Source organism: Olea europaea, chromosome 10 (genome assembly GCF_002742605.1).
Source record: "Olea europaea var. sylvestris chromosome 10, O_europaea_v1, whole genome shotgun sequence".
NCBI classification, from domain to species: Eukaryota; Viridiplantae; Streptophyta; class Magnoliopsida; order Lamiales; family Oleaceae; genus Olea; species Olea europaea.
The window spans coordinates 37,014,689-37,020,719 of NC_036246.1; positions in this window are offsets into that span (position 1 = coordinate 37,014,689).

The window sequence follows — 6,031 nt, forward strand, 5'->3', positions numbered from 1 at the left end:
TAAAAAATTATCGAGTATAGGCAAAAATTATTTTTAGGTACTTGGTGGATAAAGAGGATGCAAATTTAAATTTCCCATAATTAGTTAATGATGTAATTCATTAATAAACTTCTTTATTCATTAAATCCATGTATTTCAACAAATGTATGTCAAGAATTTAGACATTAGAGCCCGGAATTTTAACCCTTATGAACTAACTTTGCTCTTTTAATTGTCAAGGACTTTCCTAGAATCCCTTGATTTAATTGCTCGTTCATTTTAATTTATGAAAGATGATTTAGAGTTCATTTGAATTGAGTTTTTGCTTTTAATTTTTAAATTAAGGACATCTTGAGAAAGTTACTTTAATTTTTATTTAAAATTATTTTCATAAAATTAGCCAATTGGTTCAAAATTAACTTTTGGGTCTCAAATTTTTTTTCCTACTTCTCAAAAATTATGTCAAACGAGCTCTTAGAATGATTGGATTTGTGGTTTAATAAACTAAAATAATAGTGGAATGATGCTTTTTGTGCACCACTACTTTAGAGAGTGGTTGCCATTAGTCATTCAATTATTTCCTTTTTTGTTTTTTTATACCAAATGTCCAATTTTTCCAATTAAAAGAATGGTATGATATGTTAGTTGGATTTGGTCTCCTCAGACCCAAACAGAGACACTCCGTCGACGTTTCTATGAAGAATAATGCTATTTGCAGTGAAAACTACCAGCAGTCACCTTATGTGGCGTACACTTGGCAGTTTTTTATTTGATGTATAATTCAAAAAATTAACTTCATATCTATATATCAAATACCAAATTGTCAAGTGTATGCCACATAGAACGACTACTGACAGTTTTCATTATGAATAATATTACTCTTCTATGAATCATCTTTGGGGTGCGACGGTGCGTTTTCGTCATTATTCTATGCAGCATTCCAATCCTATCCTAATCCCAACTTTAAAAAGAGTGGACCAATGGACATTTTAACAATTGATTATTCTTGGTCAAATTCACTGTTTGACGCTTACTGGACAATGTGAATTCATTTACCATTCAGTGAAGCCTTTGTACATAAATTTATTTCACAAAATTCAACGAGACAACTCACACAGGTGGGAAAATGTCAAAAAATTCACCCAATTCCCTGCTGTGAGAGTTCTATAAGAGTTCTGTAAAATAGTTTTCTGTACACAGCTTGGTTCTTGACCATTTATTTAGAAATAACTGATCTTCTATTCATGATGGAAACAAAATATTTTGTCCATCGATGATGTGGTATTTATTAAGGAATGTTTTGCTTTCACATAGTATGACAACAAAAAATGCTAGATCTTGTTTTAATCAACTATGCTCATGACTTTGTTTCAATTTTATGTATAGTTTGTGTTCGCGTCATATGGTATAAATCTATATTTTGTCTAAATCAAATATTTCACGAGCAAATTGTGATGCATAGAGGTGTTTAAAATGGTAGATCGAGCCTGGAGTGGCCCCACTTGTATCAAATTCAGTTCAGGCTCATTCGACCTAAATCGCCTCATCCAAAAATATGATACGAGGCTAACGCAATCCATCTTTCATATCTAAGGACTATTGATCACAAAGCTGCCAATCCTACAGGCTGAATCCGATTCAACCCAGCCTGTTTTTTTCTTTTGACGAAATCTAATAAATTTAAATTAATACATAACCAAAAAATAATAAATGCTCTGAATAACGTATTGGCAAATTACATTTGTAGTGTATACATAATATTTTTTTAATAAATTAGATTACAGAATGAGGGAAGGTGGAAATATTATATATTATATTACAAAATTAGATTTAATCATCTTTCTTAAAATAAAATCCTTATAATACTTTTCTTTCCCCACTATATTCATATTCACGACTAAATATTCATTATGGTTGTTAGTCTTTTCATGTTAGACATCTCTTTCATCGATACTATACCCAACTAATATGGACTACTAAAATCATCACTAGATTCATCACCACTTTACAAAATCCTAACCTAACCCACCATCACTCCACCACGGTAAACTATCATCAATGCATCATCGCCATACAATCACCACACCTTGTGCCATCACAACCACATATATTTTTTCCTCCACACTCATCTTCCACCACCATGAACGCGTTCCACCACCGCTTTGTGAATATTGTGGGATTGGAGAAGTTTTAAAGATCCAGGTCTATAGTTCCTTTTTTTTTTTCTTTTTTTTTTCTTTTTTCTTTTTTTTAATCTAGGCTTATCAATTTAAGGTGATTTTTAGTAGAAGTTGGTGGGTTGATGACATTCACGGTTGTGGGTAGTGGTGATCCATGGGTCAATGAGTTACAACTTCAAATAAATTATATACAATGTAATAAGATTAAATGTAAATTAACATATAGTGTAAGTTACAATTATTGTAACTTATTGAATAAAGGGTTTTTATTAAAAGATCATATACATCGTTTAAAATTACCTAGGTTATATACAAAAAATAACGCGTGAAAAGATTAAAGAATAACTACATATAATGTAATAAAAAGACAACAGATGTGAAGATACACCCGATTTCTTAAAATTATTTCTTTTGATTTTTGCAATGTTACTATACTTGTTAATTAATTGATTTTTCGACTTGATCCCCAAATAATTCTAGTTGCATAATTACCCTTATCTTTTCAACTCTTGCAACAATCTACAGAAAACAGAGTACAGACAACTCGATCCACATGTAAAGGGCCTTTAAACCCACTTGACGTCAGAAAAATAAAGGCCCAACATTAGAGACCTACTAAAAAAAGTTAAAAAGTTTAATGACTTTTTACCTTTTCCAGTACTTTTCAAAAAAAAAAAGTACACATACACACACGCACATACACAGTCATGATCTCCTAAGTACCGATACCTAGTTTATGCTAAGCATCAAGTGACGTGACACGTTATAATAGATGTTGAAAGATAATGGATAATTTTAAAACTAATTACACTATCTGTTGTAGCGTGCCACCTAAGTATAATACTTAATTTATACTAAGTGCTTAGTATAAGTAAGCACCGATATTAAGGAGATCAAATTCATATATATATATATATATATATATATATATATATATATATAATTTCAAAAGTCGAAACTGGCACTATGAATAATTCACAAATCTTGTTCATCAATCCTTGTGTTTGCTTGCAATTGCAAAAATCAACCATCTCACATGAGTCTTGGGACATTTGGCACCCAAATATTGACCACCGCTCATCACATGATTCTTTCTTTGATGCATACATTTGACCATTCAGCCTTTCACGACAGATCATACTTTGAGTAAGCATATGGTAAACCTCCAAATAATCTTCCCAAATTTATTTCTAAATTATTTTGCACTATAATCCTTTATGTATAATACGTGTACATGTTGAAGAAATATTATAATCAGTGGTGTCAAAATGGATTGAACTGTTTAGACTCCAGATGACTAGCACGTTAAAAAATCAAATCAACCCACTGGACTCAACTCACGGTCTAGTTATAGGTATGTCGGTTCTAGCCGACTCATCCATTTTGACACTCCTTTTTGAACTTTTAAAAAAAAATGTTAAAAATTTTGCCACTTTTATATATATGTTATTCAATACTGCATATCAAACATGTCTAATACTTAAATAACTCAACAAGATTCATATCTTTCACACTTTATAATATAAATTTGTATTGATATGTTATATCATTTTTGCATACGTTTTGCAAGGGTGAATGAACCATCACATTGTATATGTCAATACCTATGTACCATCATATAGCGTGTGTCAATAGCATATTTAGCAACATGAACTTCATAACGGTTTCTGTACTATATAATACGTACAGTCAGAGCATCCTCAAGAGATTCTTTAAATACGAGATGCTCTCTATTTTAAAAAATCAATATTTAAATTAACATTTTAATTTATAAAGTAGGTTTGAGTACTCTCCAAATTTTAGTGTCATACTATATAATATGTATAGTCAAAGTGTCACCACAAGATTCTTTAAACATGATATGTTCTCTATTTTAAAAATCCTTATAAAATCATATCCAACTTGCTACATCACATGACTGTTGGGTGGGTGCATGATCCAGGACATTTGACCACCCAGCAAAGATGAGGCATCTTATTTTGTGTTAGCACATGACAAACTTTTCTTAATTATCAGTTCAATAGTTTGGAAATTGGTAATCATTTATAAGATTTGGGAACTAATAAGTTTAGATATTAGTCTGCATCGGTACCTAGTAAATAAAAATGGTATAATGGAATAATAATTATCGATACTCTATGATGTACGCAGAGGAAAAAATTGTTTAGGGGTATTAAGACAAAATAAGTTTAAAAGGAACATTTCAAATTTCTCTTTAGTGTGCGTTTGATTGTATGAAATTTGTATAGAAAAAAAATAAATTTTAGACATTTCAATTGTTTAGAGTTTATTTGCATGAAAATTGTCAATTAAATGTGTTCGATTGATTTAATTTTCAACCTATAAATTACTATATTCGTTCATTTTTTATCGGTGGGTGGATGAGAGAGAGAGAGAGAGAGAGTGTGTGGGGGGATTTCTTGAAAAATAAAATCATACTCCCCATAAATAAAATATTTTTCTCGATTTTGAGGAAAATATGATCATGTGAACAAAATCAGGAAAATGCTTTATATAAAAAAAAGGTCAATCAAACAATATAAAAATAGGAATTTGAGGAGAAAAACACATTTTTCATAAAAAATATTGGCAATCAAACGCACCTTTAGTTCTTCAAACATACCAAATAACCTTTGTAGATTGAGTTCGGGAATAGAAATAGGCACAAAAAGAATAGGCTTCTTTGATACATTTCTTTTAATTAATCTTGTTGATGTCAATGGTTGTCGCGAATAGGGACAACTCCAAATCATTTGGAAGACTTGAGTACTATTATGACCGTATAAAAGAACTTACTTAATCTCGAGTAAAATTGAAGTTATATATCATAGTCCCATCCCATTTTCATAATACATAATTTTACTTATGTGAAAAAATAAATAACTGTTGGATATTGGTTAAATAAATCGAAAATTGAAAATCGATTAAAGTGACTTCGTATCGACTTCGGCCAAATATTCAAAAGCTCGACTCAATCCGTTTAGGCAAAATTGTTTGGTATATTTGGCATTTCGAAAACCAATATCGGATGAATGAGAAATTACGAAAAAGGACGAAAATCAGTGAATAGACACATTTTCATAAAGGTGCATTGTTTACAAAGGGTGCATGGTTTGGCCTCAACTATTAGTGAATAGACACCTTTTCATAAAGGTCATTAGTGAATAGACACCTTTTCATAAAGGTGCATTGTTTGGAAAGGGTGCATGGTTTGACCTCAACCATTTCGTCCACACCCTTTCATGGTCTATAAATAGGACCCTTTGGGTGTCCTATTCCTCACAATTTGATATGTAAAACATCTCTCATCCTCTCTTCTATCCAAAATCAAAATCATTTCATTTATTTTGATTTTCCTTCATTTCATCCTTGGAGTACATAAGCCTAAATTTGGTTCGTTGTACTTGTGTTTTGGAGTGCTACAAACACAAGTGTAGCCGTTGTATCTTGGGAGTCGATTGCCGAAATCCGTAGGCACCGTTGCGGGGCAAATTCGACTTAAGGACAAAGAGTCCAACTCTTGCCTCGGCTTTGTCCCTACTTTCTTCTTCTTCTTGTTTGTGTTTTCTTTGCCGTTACTCTGTCCAATTTTCGGCACGGATTTACAAACCATCATTATACTTATTTTGACGTCACTATTCACAAAATTCATCCAACAATCTTAAGTCGAATTTCTATAAATTTTGTGAAAGTGACATTCTTGTTTGGTTAAACTTGTTAAGTTTAACTTCTTCTTCACTTCTAATTTTGGTTAATCTTTTGTTTTATGTAAACAGAAATGAATACAGTTCTTAATACCGATACTACTTCGAATGAAACTTCGAACATGGGAACTTCTGAAGGAAGTGTCCCTACCGGTGTGATTCCTCCCG